The sequence below is a fragment of the Nipponia nippon genome, unplaced genomic scaffold (assembly GCF_047370975.1).
Source record: "Nipponia nippon isolate SJK-2023a ecotype South Korea unplaced genomic scaffold, ASM4737097v1 scaffold_1, whole genome shotgun sequence".
In the NCBI taxonomy this organism is placed as follows: Eukaryota; Metazoa; Chordata; class Aves; order Pelecaniformes; family Threskiornithidae; genus Nipponia; species Nipponia nippon.
In genome coordinates, this window is record NW_028262290.1 from 131,278,901 (window position 1) to 131,295,419 (window position 16,519).

At 39.6% G+C, this 16,519-nt stretch overlaps 1 protein-coding gene across 4 annotated transcripts in view; it reads left to right on the forward strand.

The window, feature by feature from the left end:
- Positions 1-16,519, forward strand: part of OSBPL3 (oxysterol binding protein like 3) — a 127,751-nt gene that overhangs the window by 37,619 nt on the left and 73,613 nt on the right. For all 4 annotated transcript variants that reach the window (XM_087772979.1, XM_087772988.1, XM_087772996.1 and 1 more), the window contains one exon: positions 15,089-15,214. The gene's annotated coding sequence lies outside the window, so the exon portion shown is untranslated. The remainder of the gene's footprint in view (positions 1-15,088; positions 15,215-16,519) is intronic.

The window sequence follows — 16,519 nt, forward strand, 5'->3', positions numbered from 1 at the left end:
ATTTGAAAAAACCTTTCTTTGAAGTCATTGAACAGCATATTAGCCAAGCTCTGCGTTCCTTGTCTGACCAAGAGGTGTGTATGTATCTGTGTTTCTAGATTTCTCACTTTCAAGTCCAGTTGTTAAATTACAAGTACTTGAACTGAAGATTCCCTCTTTAGTCTTTAAGTTGTGGGGTTTCGATGGCTGCATTGTATTTAGGTTGGCAAACACAGCTGCTGCCATGTCAACACTTAATTATTTCCTTCCAGACATTTTCTTTGGCACTTATGTTAACATGGGTGTGCAAACAAATCTCCCTTTCTTTTGCCTTCCAATGTAATGCATGGATTGGGATTTTTATTTTGATTTGTCTTTCCATAATAGCAACCTTTAAAGTGATGGCTTCAGATTCTGCCTGCGTGTTGGCTGAGCTGAAACCTAAAAAACTGTCACAGCAAAAACATGGTAGTATGTGGTGCTGCAGTTGTCATGCAGCACTTGTTTAACTGCTGTTCTTAGAATGAAGAAGGTAACAATACAAAATAGTAAAGGTGAGAAACTAGTCCTTGTTTGTACTAGCATTTATAACTATTTTGTGTTTACTGTAATGATACCTGACTTGTTGCCATTAGAAAAACCTGAAGTATTGGGCTTTCTGGCCATTCGGTGTATCCTCTGATGAATGTTTTTAGAGTAGAAGTCTGAAATGTTTCCCTGGCTGAATGTAGTCGTACTCTTCCTTCATCTTAATTTCCGCCAATTCTGTTATTGCTGCTCGTGATGATACTGCAAAGAGTCTATTATCACAAGTGTCATGTCTTATCTGTTGTGGCAATCACTTAGGTCACTTCTAGGTCACCTCTCTCTAATCTGACTTATGCCACTTTTTCCTGTGATTCCGGAGGCTTTTTCTAGTCACAGTGTATGCGTTGTTACTGTCCTGATTTAGGCTGTTCCATTTTCATATAGTTTCTCGTGAAAATGAATGAAGCTCCTGGTCTTAATGGTTCCGATAAAGAACACCCATGTGGGTATACTCCATTTGCCTTACGTGTTTACTTCTTTCTGCCCAGAGAGTAGCTGAAACCACAGAAGAGACAATTTCTAAATAGCTTGTCAGTCACCAACAGAACCGTGTATGCAGGAGACTTTATCCTTCTCAGTCCACAAGCCCATCTGTGTCACTGTTAATTCTGCTTGTTACAGAAGGTTAAGTCCTGCCCTTCAAGTTTTCACATGAGCAGAGTAGGATACAGATCTCTGGCACTACTTTCTTACATCTCGCCAACTACTCAGTTAAAAAAATTTTGTTGCAATGTCTCCCTCTTCTCCAAGATAATTGCTTTGTCAGTGTGTCTAGAAAAATAGCCTTGAGGAGGGATAGAGAGAGTTTCTTCATGCGTCTAGTTCCCCAAGTGAAATCTGCAATTCTTATTTTTACGGAACTTTTGCTGTCCTGTCTGGAGTGGCAAGAGATGGCTTTGAAACCAGCCTTGATAAGTTTTTATTGCCAAAAGGGTTCTGCCGCTGCCTCAGGCTGCGAGGCATAATAGCAGTGTCTCCCCTGAACATGTCTTGCAGGACATGTCTTGCTTGTACTGGCTACCTGGGACTATGCTGGCTGAAATTGTATTGCTAGAAAAGAAGCTTGTTTAATAGCCTTATAAAATACTGTATTCTGAAGGAGAGTGAGTGCTTCCGTCGTTTCTTTCTATATCCCTTGCTTGTGACAAATATGAGTGCTGAGATCCCCTAGACAAAGCTTTGACAGCATAAACTGTGAACTCAAGTGCAACTTATAACCTAGGGGGGAGGAGGAAGGAAGTTTTGCTTTGAATGTGATTCAGCCACTGGCCGTCTGGTATATCTTTAAAAAACAAACAAACAAAAAACAGGGAGTGTCTGTTAATCTTCTGTGGTACCGCTTGAGCACTTTAAAATAACAAAGTGTAAACCATCAGTAGCAGTGTGGATTCCAAAGACATGCTAGTGTCTGCCTACTGGGGAGCTGATGAAGCTAACTCCAAAGGATGTGGGCTGCTGAGTCTTTGCTAGTTCGTTAAGATGACTGTGGTAGGAGTTTGTGGTGGCTTTCTTGGGTTCCCTCCCTGATACCTTGCTGCTTGTCAAAGACAGGCAGGCTGGTACTTGCTGAGAGATACCTTTCTACAATTTGGTTACTGTGTGGGGTTTCCCCCCGCCCCCCCAATTGGATGTATCTGTGTCTGTGCAGCTCAGTGGCACATAACCTCTCAGTTCTTGGTAACTACACAGCTGTTTAGGTGGCAGATGTTCTAAGAACTTGCTAGTCAATTTTTTTAGCGATGATTTCACCACCTCAAAAGAAGCAGGCTGGCTAGCATGCATCAGGCTATTTGGAGCTGGCGTTATTGCTAAAAGATTGCAGGTCTTTGCTTTTTAAGTAAGCGATAATGGAACAAAGAAACAAAAAATAATAAGCAAAAGATGTTATTAAGACTTAAGATCTTATCTTAAGATAAGATTTCTCCCTAACTTTTTTTTGCTAGTAAGTAAGAGTGGTTAATAAGGCTCTGTGGTCTGCCCTGGTGCTGTCATGTCCTGGAAACTTCTCAGAACTGCATTTTACTTGCTGTTACTGTTAAATGGAGTTAGTTGAATCACTCAGAACAGCCATGTTTATTTTCCTTAAAAGATAACATTCCGATAATGGTTTTGTCACTTGTTAAGATATGTAACAGAACAGGACCAGAGGCAGTGGACACTGAAACACAGGAGGTTACCTCTGAACATCAGGAAGTATTTTTTTCCACTGTGAGTGTGATTGGGCACTGGCACAGGTCACCCGGAGATGTTGTGGAGTGTCCCTCCTTGGAGATATTCAAAAGCTGTCCGGACAAGGTCCTGGGCAGCTGGTTCCAGGTGGCCCTGATTGAGCAGGGGGATGGACCAGATGACCTCCAGAGGTCCCTTCGAACCTCAACCATTCTGTGATAATTCTACCAGTGTATTTTGAAGTTTAGTGTAGTGCAACTCTGCTCTTCAAATTCTGTTAGATACAGAAATGATTTCGGAAAAGCCAGTCAGAGTCCTGGTGTTCTTTTCCAGCCTTGCCCGGGCCTTAATTGAGTCAATAAGCAACCTTGTGGGTGGGATATAGGTCATCTTTCATACAGCAGGGTGTAACCATTGTTGGAATAGACTTCTTATGGAGGATTGGTGGTGTCCATCTGACAGAATTTGACTTCTAGAAATAGAAAAGAACTAGAACTTATGGGGTTTGCTAATTTGCTGGTACTAAGGTCAGATAACAAGCAATTTGTATATGAAGAGAGGAGAATCTAGGGTAAATCTAGTCCTGTTATTGAACTTTAGTAACAACCATGTTGGGAATAAGAGTTGGTATTTCTTGTTTGTATTCTGATTAAGGTTGAACAATGGAAGGAAAAGAATTTAGGTGTTGCTCTACAGGACTTTGTCATGTCTTGGGAAGAAAGCTGCTGTTTTTTAAGAAGTAAATTCAGTAGTTGTATCCTTACTAGCATCAACAAATACTATTTACTGAATAAAACGATGGACAGCTAAGATGTATCATGGACCCTTATTTGCCTACCACTGTGGTATCTCTACCACTGCTAGGCTGAGCAGGCACCCAGCTGGGTTTAGATTCCTGGGCTGGGTATGGGGGGCTATTTTGCCACGTTATTCTTAACCTTCCATCCAAAAAAACAGATCTAAAAGGAAATTAAATCTAAAGTTTGGGAGTTGAGCAAAATATTGGGCCAAAGTATTATGTTTGGTTCTTGTCTCCCTTAAATGAATGGTACTGATAATTTTTTACTGAGTGACCTAGCTAGGAATTAACAATTCAAAGCTCTTACACTACTGCCACAGCTGCTGAAATTCAGGAAGTATAAGACCCATTCATTCTTTCCTGTTTTTTTTTTAAAAAGAAAAAAGTAATGTCACTAAGTTCATTTGCAGATTTGTTACTGTCCTTCAAATCCTCCTATCTCATCTGCAAGGTATTAAAACCAGAAGGACTCAATATTATGATAACCTTAAACCTTACAAAACTAAGACTCACTTATTGCATATCTCCCAGTGCTTAGAGAATCTCAAATTGTTGAGAAAGGAGAACTTACTGAGGTAGGGAACTGCTATTGTGAATAAATAAAGTTCTCATCTTTTAGCTGGTGTCCAGTTTGTTTTGTTGAAACAAGCTTTTTAACATCCTGTTTCTTAGAATAAGAATAAAAATGCAGTGCCGAAATCATGCTGTTTCATTCAATTCACTGAATAAATATGGAACTGCATTTCAGATTCGGAGATAAGACGTTAGAATTTTCCACAGGATAGCTGAATCATAGGCTTCTCTCCACACACATGCACACACACACACACGGACGTCATTTCATGGCTTATTTTCCTATGTATAATAGTATATTGTACTGTACCCTTTGAAGTTCAGCAGGATCAACACTTCCACTTGAAAATCAACAGCAGGGCCATTGCCAGGGTGTCAGTTTTGCGGATGAGACTTATTGTTTGTTTGCTCTTTTTATTAAAGAAAAAAATGCTATTGTCAGGCTTTCACAAAATGGAGTATTTAATAAGGGTGGCTTGCAAATTTTTTTTTCTTTTATTGCAGGAACACTTAAGTATACAAGGTCACTTTCTTCTGCCATGTCATAAGCATGCAGTTGGTGTGGTGTATTGAAGATCCCTTACTGGTGATAATATTACTTTTTTAAAAGGTCAAATTTCAAGTAATGGGATGCCATTGAGTATTCTTAAATACATACAAGGTCATTGTTTTCATTAGGCAGACTTTAATAACCTACTTTTAGTCCTAGTTGATTACTTTAATAAGGTGAGCAGGGAAGATGCAACTTCCCACTTATTTCTAGCTGTATTGTCAGCCATCTCTATTTTTAAATGAGTGCTTTCCTTATTTTCATAGTAATTCAGTGGTAGAACAGTGGCTGTATCTCAGTATCGTCAAGTGACTGAGTGTTCTCACTTTGGGAAATTTTTGTGGGGCATGTCTGTGGCGGCGACTGCTTCCGACCTGAAGAGGCTTGGGAAATCTTGGTTTCTGAGGCATGGCTCAGCATTTGAAAACATCCACATTTTCCTAACTGTGGATGCCGTTTCAGTCTTGATAGTGCAGACATAATGACAGTTCACATTGAACTACCAATTATTTACTTTAATATGACTAGAATGCATGGTTAGCATAAACACACCCTCTATTCAGTGCAGGATGAGAGTTGTTTGCGTCTGGTTTTCTCAAATTAAACTATTAAATAGTAGTTCAGTGTGCAGAGCCCTTCTGCAAAACGATCATCTTTGCTTGCTGTTAAGTGAATTTTATGTTCTAAACCATAAAATGTTTGTCCCTTGAATATTAGGAAGATGTAATGCCTTTCTCACTATGGCCTGTCTCTCAGCACTCGCATCTTGCAGAACTTGAATTCTTGAGGGATTTTCATCCTTAAGATCATTGCTCAACAGTCTGCAAGTGCATTGCCACTCAATCCACCTTGCAATGGGTTACTTAAGAAGAGAGAAGGTGTAGGCTGAGTGTCTCTTGTGCATTACTTTATCAATAAAATTGCATCTTCTGTATTAGCCTAGCCTGATGCACTTACAGCTATGAGGAAGGGTGGTATTTGGTAAGGGAACTAGGGATGAAGGGTGGGAAAACATTTTTATATATTAATGTACGTAACTTTAATTGTCACTTCTTATTCTGGTTGACCAAACTGCTTTTATACTTTCCTGTAGTTCTTTTTGGCCCTTGAAAACAATGGGCATGTTCTGCGTAAATACAGGTGAGTCATCTTCTGAAACTTTTTTTTGCCTGGTCTGTGAATGCCACTAAAATATTTGCACGCAAGAATGTTTTGTGGAATGTAGGAGGAGTACAAACAAAAATCACAAGGCATAGATTGGCTAGACTTGTGCTTGGATTGGAAATGCTTGTTTCTATGGATCTGAGTCTCAGAACTCTGTAAAATGCAGTCATTGTCTTCAGAAAGGCACAGGCATGCAAAGTATTGACATCAAATTAAGAAGAAAATAGCAACAAATTTCATTGTCAGAATTGATGTAGCAGAAGCTACATATGTCTGGTAGCCTAAACATAGATTCTAAAAAGTACGGTTTCCTTGATCTGCCACTTTTTGAAATTAATATTCCTTAAAAAAACCCCACCAAACTTTTGTTCACAAAAGAAATACATATAAGTGAGTAAAGCTGAAGTAATTTCTTTTTATTAATGGAAATTATAGAGTATTAAGGCAAGGTCAGTTTGCATCCCAGCTTAAATCAGCAATAGTAATGTTGATAAGTGGTACATAAAGACCTCCTTGCTGAAAGTGGCTGTACTGACAGATCACAGGACCGAAAGAGTTCCTGAATACTCCTGTTCAGTATTTGTTGCAGTCAATACATTTGTATATTCCCTTTTGTAAAGTGACAAGCATCATCTTAAAAGTCAGAGCTTTGTCCCTAGGTGTCCCATTAACAAATTATTTCAAAACTTCCCTGCTTTGACTAAAACTTTATTCCAGGCTTCTGGCTAAATGTATCCATGACCAGTTTGTACACCTGTCTAAAAACTGGTATTTTCTCTCGGTGTTTATAAAAGCATCTACATTCCCTCTGAGCCTTTGTAAACTGGTTAACTTTTTGCTCCGTTCACATGGTGGTAGACTCTCCATTTTCCCCAGTCAGTCTAGGAGACCTGCATTTAGACTTGAAGAGATGCAGAGAATCTTGTGTTGTGGCTGACTAAGTATGCTCATGATATTCACTTCAGGCAATATTCTGCTGTCAGTCTTCCTTGCATAAGCTTACAGTGATCTCAGGTGTGTCTTAGGTGCTATTTCTTGCTTCCTGACCAGATTAGATGCTGGCAGTGCCTTGCACAATGACTTTTTTTAATGCTTCCCTATATGTCTCTGTAGGAAATGCCTTACTTTATGTCAAAGGGGAGCTTTTTTCTCTTTTCGGACCTTCATCAAATTGGTGATGGAGTGAATGTGTAATCAGCTCATACATGTAAGTACCTTCCCCTCCTTGGTCACTTCTAGCTGTCATAGCAGAACTTCTGCTTGTCTTACTCCTCAGGTCCTGACCTTGGCCTCAGGACTGATGAACTGCATTCCCTGTCACCACTTCTGTTCATGTGGTTCCTCTCACCTGGTGTTCAAGTCATTCGGTGCATCAGAGGTGCCTCTCTACTTTTCAGCAGCAGCAACTTTTATTAGATACTTCAATTCCCTTGCCACTAGTAGGACTGTTAAATAAAACTAGACCCGAGATAATTCTTGGCAACCTCTTCTGATGACCCGTGTCCAGCCTGATATTTTTTTATCTTCTCTAGCCAGTTACTTAGTCACTTTGCAATTCTTCTACTAAATAAGATCATTGCCAGCTTTATTATTTTATGCAGCTGTTGTCAGGTCCAGATGAGGTCTATGGATTTCCCTTAACTTAAAAAAAAAAAAAATTAAAAAAGACAATCTATTACCATTGACTTTGGTATTTCCTTCTGACTCTGACTTAATTTGAAATCTTGCATGTTGCTGATGGTAGTAGGGCTCATTTATTTTCCCTTTTCTTCCCTCACCTCCAGCTCTAAAGACAGGTATTCTGTTTGCTCTCCTGCCATCCTAGAGTATCTCCCACTGTTTGTTTGTTTGGGTTTTTTTGTCTGCTTAAAACGTATAGCTAATGGTTCTTAAATCTTTATATTGGCTAGAGGTGAAGTAGGCACAATAACTTGAGAATGCATGAAAGTGTTATTTGCAACTGTATGTACAATTTTGTCTCCCTTTCAGAAATCTGTAGCAGTGTCATCTGATTTCCTCAACTCATGCTCAGGAAGCTGTTACTTTTCATTCCATGCCGATTGTGACAGTTTCCAGGCCTGTTTTATAGTAGACATCCTGTCTTTGTTTCTTTACTAAGAAATTTTCACTGCCAGGTTACTACTTGACTTAGTTTTGACGTGTTGTTGAAGAACTTTGTTTTTAATATCTTTAAAATCAGTTTTTGGGAAAGTTTTAACTTCATTCCTGTATTTCAACATATGAGGTGCAACTTCTTTAATCAGCTCCTTCCCTGCCTTTTTGGGAGGAGTGGGGAAGATATTTATCTAGTTAGGCCTGTTTCGTCTTGCAAGTTGTCTACTGCACACTGCATCCCATGAGGCATTTCCAAATTTGTTTCTGCACATTTAATGAAGCCAGCAGCTCAGCATTATCAATTTAGAGAGTCTGAATTCCTCAATGCACCTGACTACTCAAACGAGTTCCTTTTTGCTTATTACTCGTTTGAGTCAGAGAAGTTCATCTCCTGTAATGCCCAAGTCACTGTGATATTTTTCATTGTAATAAAATCTGTACCACGTCTGGTTTCTTGGAATCTACTGCAGACTCCCAGCACTCTGAGCAGGACTGCCCTTTTTTTAAAGTGCTTTTTTTGGATGCAAACAGATTCTGTTTGTTCTTTTGCAGTGGTGTGTTTGGGTTTTTTTAATCTGTCACAGTTTTAAGTGGTGTAGATATGTACTGCCCCTACCTCTACTGGCTTTTCTGAATAGTGTGTGCGTTTCAATATGGTTTTTAGCCACTAAGACTCTGTTGTCCCTGTGATATCTAGCCTTGTATTAAATACCTAATTCAAGTTCATCAGTTCTGAAGTATAGGCCTCTTTTTTTAAGTACACAAATACTTCAAAATGTTTTATCTGGTCATGCCACTTATCAGGGCAGACTACTTGTCTGCCTGGCCCCTGTTTTCATCTGTTAGGACTTTCAGTCCTTTATCAAATCATCAGAGATAAGAGTCCTTCTTGGCCACATCCTCATTTTCCTTTGCTAGTGCAGTGAGGTTAGATTGCGTGGTTGCCCAACAACTTTCACTTCTCACTTTCATCTGTAAATCCCTCCTTTGGTGCGTGACCTTGTCCTAGAGGGTCAATATCCTTCTCATGAATGAGACTCTGAATACTCTGGTGTTTCACCCATCTTTCTCTCTCCTCGTTATTTTAATGCCTATTTATCAAATGCCTTGAGATATAGCTGTATCTACTGTTTGAAGTCCTGCCATATAAATAATCTTTAGATTCTGCACCCCTCTCTGTTCTTTGACTGTAACTTAAGTAACCTTGAACACCCAGAAAGAATATAGCTTCAGATCAGTAGGGAAATACATAAAGTGCAAGGAGGAAGGGGAAGGGCCAAATATTTGTGAATTATTTGATCAGATTGTGAAAGCATTCACTTAAATGTGACTTTATTTATATCTATATCAAAACATTAAAGAAACCTCAAGTTGCATTTAAGTAAATATACGTATCTTTAACCAAAAATGTTTATATATAATTTTCTTTCCCCATAAAGTCACAGATACAGTAGTAACTGTTGCCGGAACTTTTCAGCAGCTATTGCTACAGCTGAGGCAATTTTGCAGGTCACCAGATGTAGAGAAAAGCATCTGGCAAATAAATAGGTTCTGGAATTTGTAGGCATCGTAGCTGGCCACATCTATTTCTTTTTTTCTGTGGCAAAAATTCTCTGAATAAACTCACTGTGAAGAGGTTGCAGGTTCTGCAGGATGGTGTGTATTTATTCTGGTGAATAGTATATATTTACTCTGATAGATCTTGTTGTTTTAACATAATTGCTGCTTGCTTAATGCTTCCATGAAAGTTTTCTGAATGTTTAGGCCTCAACTGTCCTGACCTGAGGCTGATGCTTTTTTTTTTTTTTATGAGTTTCTGTGTGTGCATGTGACACTAAGAGGAAAAGAAGGCAGTGGCGTTATACTTACGTAGGTGTTCTAATTTGGGAGAGGAGAGTAAAATCTCTCCAGTTTACTGGTGGCAAGAAAACAAATCACCTTCTTCTGGTATCTTTTCTCTCCTGCTAATCCCCAGATCCAGATTTAGCGGACAGTCACGTAATGCTACTGTATCTGCATGCTTACTTTCCCAGACTAATGCCGCCGTTGCTTTGGCCGATCTCCACTGTTCTTTCATCCTTCTGCTTGTGTGGGGTTTTCTCCTAATTTCTTAGAAGGCAGCATGTGGCACGTCTCTACCCGCTGCACCTTACATGATGGTTTTAAATGTGGGGCGAGGGTGTGAGGTTGGTTGGTGCTCATGACTGAGGCAGGCACCCCTGGCAGCCTGCCCTGCCCTGCCTGGAGCTGGTTGCCACTGCCTGAGAGCAGAAGAGCTGAACTAGGAAGAACCCCACGGAGTTCTAGGTCATTCAGCTATGATTCATTGACAGTTAAGGCATAGCACAAAGAGTATATTTATCCATAGTAGATGCATCATGTTGTGTTTGTGTGTTGTTTTTTTTTTTTTTTTTTTACAACACTCATCTAAACAGGCTGTTGTGATTAGCAGAGTTTTAAAGTAAAAATGCTTTCTGTAAGAGTGACAGATCTAGTATGCAAAATGTCTCCAGTATTCATCCCTGGTTTTGATGCTATTTATCAACATTTTGGTCTGTTACCTCAGAAGAAAAAAATCTTAATGGCAACAAGCATCATGATTTTATGCTTTATCAGAAGTGGGCAAATGAAGTCTGTCTATGCCTGCACTGACAGTAGGGAGCCTTTCTGCTCTGCAGCAGCTCAGCTAGCAGTAGAGCATGGATGTTCCAATGCAGAACAGCGCATGTCAGGAGGCTTGCTTTAAAAAACCTCCCTTAAGCAACAAATAGACATAGTTCCTTTAACCTGTTTTATCCAGCCTGGTCTGCACCTCAGAAATGGTAGGTCAGAGGACAGAAAAAGCTGTGGCATACTACCTTTGGCCTTGTTCAGTGTAGTAGGTACTTCTTGGCAGACCTCCAGCTGGCACTCCTACAGTGCATGCACAGCTCTAACACAGGCAAACCCGGAGTCTTTGCTGGCCTGTCTCTTCAGTTCTAATGTGGCATTCAGTAATTCCTATGGTCTGACGAATACTTTCTTTTCCATAAATAGCATTATTCTTTTCCCCACTCACCAAAGACGGGGATGAAGATGATCAGAAGCCTTAATAAAAATTAAGAGTTCAGCTCAGTAAAGAAAAGAGAACATGGATGAAACCACAGAGAAAATAGATAGAGGGCACAAGCCAGGTGATGGTGGGGGTGGGGGGAGAAAGGGATTTGCAGTCATGGCCTGAGGGAAAGCAGAAAGACTGTCATTGCAGCAGTGGCTTTTAATTTTTTTTTTTATTTTTAATTTAACTCCCAGAATTGTAGAAAAAGTGCGGGCTTCAATTACATAATGACCTCTAAAATGAAGGTGAACAGAAATGCTGAATCTGTAGAACATATTTCTAACTGTCAGCCAAATTTTCTGCCTGAAACCCATTATCAACTCAGAGAGGGAAACTAAAGCCTGCTACATAAAACTTTTCATTAAATTTTTGGAAATCTGTATTGGGTATAAGAAGGCAGAAGAGAGAACTTGCTTCATGCCTTTATCGGGGTGCTGCAGCCTCTGCTGCCATAGTGGATTTTGAACCCCCTCATGTATGTGATGCCAATACAAGGGCTGCGGGGAAGGGTCAGGCTGCTTGCGTGTGCAGGAGATTCACTCCTTCTCTTCTTCCCCCGCGGTGCCTCGCGAGGTGGCACATGGAGAAGCATGTGGGTCCCAGGGCAGCTTGCTGGTAACGGTGACATCTTGACCTGAAACATGGGGTGAGCAGGATTCAGCACAGTCTGCTCATAAAACAACAAAATGGCTTAGTTTAAAAAGGAGCAGGTACGCATGCTTCCGTCATCTGCTGTAACTGGAACCAGAGTGGTGGAATAGGAAAGCAATTGGTATCTTGAAAAACAGGAGTTGTGAATGAGTATTGGAGACTCTAACTTAATCACCTTAATGGTTTGCTTCCTGCTTCTCTGTGGTAACATCCAACTGTGTATGCCTGTGTGCTTTTTCTAATGGGAAGATTTTTCTCTCCTTGAAAGACACAAAAGCTGGGGGGGAGCTATTAAATTCTGAAAGCTATATTTAGCTCAGAGCAATTAAAGCTAGCACTATATAATGACACTTGTAAATAGCTTATCCATCATGCAAACTATAAGATTTTTAGTGTATGGTTTCAGTCAGACTTGGCATTACTGGTGGCCTTTGCTCATGTGCATCAAACTCTGAATTTTTAGAAGGCATGTCTGTTGCAGGTTGTTTTGGGCAAGTCACTTGCTTTCTCACCATTCCCTGTCACTTTGTTCCTAGTTCCATTTTTGGTGTAAACCAGCATAATCCTCCGCTTCCAAAAGCGGTAGTTCTGCTCTGCCCTCCTCTCTGCAGCTGCCTGATCTGCTCTTTTCATCTCCTATATGCTGGCAGCACGTTCATGCAGTGAACTGGTTCAGCAAACAGTGTGGCTAAAAATCTGGCTTTTTTCCTGATTAGTTATTAACTGGATTAATTTTCCACTCTCATTCCACTCTGTAGTCATGTTGCGACTGGTTTTAGTAGGAGTTGCAGCAGAAATAAAGGGCTAACTTTGAGAAGGGAAAGAATTGGCCCAAGGGTTTCGGTCTGCCTGGTGCAGATTTACACCAAATTATACTCTATTGCCAGCTTAGGTCTGTGTTGCACTCCTGGTAGGCTATTCCAGAAATACTTAGAAACATGTAGCTTCTTTGGGACTAATACAGTACAAAACAGCTTAATGAATTGTTGTAGAGATGTTAAAAGGTCAATTACTGCATGTTCATTCTTTTTTTTTCTTGGGTACCAAATAATTAATTTTCTCCCTTCTGCATTAAATGAACATCTCTCTATGATGCTCACATGAGCTGTAGTCACCCACTGTGAGAGATGTTTATTGTTCAATTTATCCTTCTATTCCAATGTATCAGACTCTAGAATTTTTCTAATGTCTGTTTGTGATTATGTCTGTACAAGATTACTTTTTTATTTCACAGGTACAAAAAAAAGTTATGAATCAATCAACAGTGCAGTTAAGCAGGTCTGGATTTCCCAGATGATTTTAGGAAGTGTGCCCCTGTATTGCGAAATATTCGGAAACAAGATATCATATGGGTGCATCCCTATGCTCGCTGATCAGACTAGATCGCTGCAGCAGCACGGTGGTTTGGGGAACAATGGGGAACATGCGACCTTTTTTGGACCGGCAAGTTGTGGGCAAAATTTCATTTTGGGAGGAGGAAAACTTGCTGTGTGTGCAAAAATGTGGAAAGATTGTGGAACAACAAAAGCATCAGTTGGCTTTATGGGGTGACTAAGTGATTGGTACAAGCCTCAGCTCCCTGATTGACTTCTCAGATACCTTTAGAAACATCATTCAAGGTGAAAAATGATAAGTTTTTAGTATATGATTAGTTGGAAGTTTTAAATGTGGAACAGCTTAATTTCTGAGTTACTGGGAAAAACGCCAGCCATAGCTTTGGGAAAGTCTGAGTAATAAAATCGTAAAGCTGGTTCATCACTCAAATATGTTATTATTTCAGCTGCATCTGCCCACTGCATGCTCCTACAGGCTAAAAATGTCAATAGGCTGTTACATTAATAGCTATTTTAGGTCTCTAATCTTAAAAGGCAGCACAAATGAAAGAACCTTAGATTAATACAAAATATCAAAGTTAACACATCAAGTGTTCTTTCTTGCTCTAGTTTTAAAAACTTCTACCCTTAATATTTCAGTCATTATTAAAAATACACAAGTTCATACATTAAAAAAATCTAATCCTAAAATTAGATCACAGATGTTTAGACTCCAAACCAGCTGGGGGTGGTGGTGGCATTTTCAGGAATATAACAAATAGAAGCAGCAAGGAATTGAGTATAAACATGAAATTAGGAGTTATTAAATGTAGACAACTGATAAGAGAAGGCAAAAGTATTGCTCAAAATTCAGTGAGTTGTAAACAGGGAAAAGGATTTCCTTTTTCCTTGGAAAATATGCTAACACTTTAGGAATAATACTAAATAAGGGCAGTAATGTCAATAATTCAAGAAATGTCAATAATTCAAGAAATGCAGAAGAATTTAGTTCCGTTACTGACATGAAGGTGTGCGGTCTATTGACTGCATATAGAAATAACTAGAAAAAAGTTACATTACAACTGCTAAAACTATTATTAAAAAAAACAAAACAAAACACCACAAACTACACAGTGGATAACAGTTTTTAATCTAGGGTACAAATAATTTGAGGAAATCTCTGTTTCTCATCGATCCTGAAGAAAGATCAGGAAAGCCTCAGAGCACCAGAGGAAGCTTAATGATGTGCTAGTTTTTATAAACAGTAAATGACGTGTGGTACCCAGACACTGGTTCATCTGATGTTGATTACAGACTTTTGGAAAGATTATCGTCAAGCTGATGTGGGAACTGACTCGGTGCAACAGAAATTCAAATCTAATAATTGGAATGGAGCACCATACAATCTGTGAATATGGAGGCTAAACTATTGATCCTTTTTAGCTCACATTGAGCACATTAAACTTTGTCATAAGCCATTTCTGTTTGGTAGTGTTCATATTGTACAGAGGAGTCCTGCAGGCTGCGAAAACCGTAAAATTGGATTGTCTTCAGAAAAAGTGCATTTGACTAACCGTCAAAACCGCATGTTGGTTGCTTCAAAGCAACAGTTGAATAGCGATACGAGTTTGTTAAAGAGTAGTACCCCCGGCATCTCTCTCTATGCAGGATTCTTCTTTCTTTTTTTTTTTTTTTTTTGTGCTGACAAAATGTTTGAGTGGGTTCCTTACACCTTCAGTAGAGTTATACACAATTCTGGATCCTTGGGGCAAGAAAGATTTCTGTTACAAAATGCATTGCTCTGTTAGTGTGTTAGTAGACTAAAACTTAGTTGCTTAGTTATATAGGAGAATGTTGCTAACCTGAATTGCTAATATATCTTTCAGGAGAGGAAGATATAGCTGTAGTTGCTGTATTTTAGGGAAATGGGGGGGGGGGGGGGGAAGACACAAAAAAAAAAAAAAAACAAGGTAGAAAATTTTCCAGATAGTCGTATATTGTACTCTCTACCTCCCTCGTGCTTCCCAGGTATGGAAGGACAATGCAGCAGTAAGTTTTATTTCTCATCTGATTTTTCGTTTGTTTTTCAGATCTAACACCAGACTCATGTGAGCTTACCACATCTGGCCTAATGGAATTGCTCAGACTTTCACTGCTGTAAAAGAGGAGGAGATTTGGATTCTTCATAGTTGGCACTGAGAGACTACCCACTCACTGTAAGTCACTCTTCCTTGTATCAGCGATGTCTTGCCCTCTCTATAGGAAAACAGAAGTTAAACTGATGTGGAACCTGTTTCAGCCTAGAGAGGCCATGATGAAAGAAGCTGCCAAAGAAGCTTCTTGCTATGAAGAATCACTCTATCAATGGAGAATGGGAGAGGACTGTAGTATAGCTCGCTTTGGGGATGATGCATTGTGCTTAGTTGTATGTCTAGAAGAAGAATTGAAAGATGGAGCAAGGAAATGGAATAGGTAAACCTGAAGCTGTGCTAATGTAACCTTATTTTCTGCTGAGATGATGGTAACTCTTCAAAAATACTTCAAAGCTGTGTTACTTTTGAGGGAACTGTAAAAAACACCATTTATTGGGTTGTACTGTGTTTGGATTCCCTTTGATCTTAGGCTTTGGGGTTTCCGCTGATCATCTACCAAGTCAGGAAGGGACTCTCTCACCCATTGCGCCATTGGACTTTTGTGGTTTGTGTCTCATTCTGAAATGTCCTCTATAGACTGCAGCCAGAGATAGTAGGACTTTGGCAAGGTTGAGGTTATGTTCCTGGTGATATTGAAAAACTTCTGGTGTTGCTGGTGGGTGTGTTTTTTGCCTGAGTGTTCGCTAATTGTGAGGTTTATCATTAGGAGGAAATTCTGTCCCAAGTCATATTGCCAGTCATGGCACTTGTGGCATTTTGCCTCCTCTGATAGCACGTAAATGTACTCACAGTGCATCCTGAGTACTTAACAATTTCTCTTTTGGGGTAGGAATGTTGATAATGCACCTGATCTTCCTGGCTAGCTGCTGGTGCTGCATGTTAACTCCTTTTTTTTTTTTTTTAATATATTCTTGGCTTTTTTAAGCTATAGGCATTAAATTAGTATCATAGGGCACAGAGGACAGGTAGGATGTTGTAGGTCTTACATGCATATCACTTAAATATTTCCTTGCAGTTGTGGAAGGCTGGATGTTCTGAACTGTGCATTTCCAACAGTCCTGCGATTTTATATAAACTAATGTTTTGAAATTAGTCTTAACAGGCTTACATGGATCTTTTACCTGTAAAGCAGAACATGGCACTACTATTCTGCACTAATTTCCTATTATATTTACATCTGCGTTTGTGTAGGCTTAGTCACTGCTTTGAGCTTGGTGAATTCTTTTAGGCTAAATCTCTCACAGTTTCTATTGTGAGCATGTAAAAAGTATCGCTAGCTGTATACAGCCCAGTCGGACTTACTTTCCTCTGGAAAGCTGGAGATGAGTCATGAAAACTGAAGTATGTAGCAGGCACAAAAGTTGAATC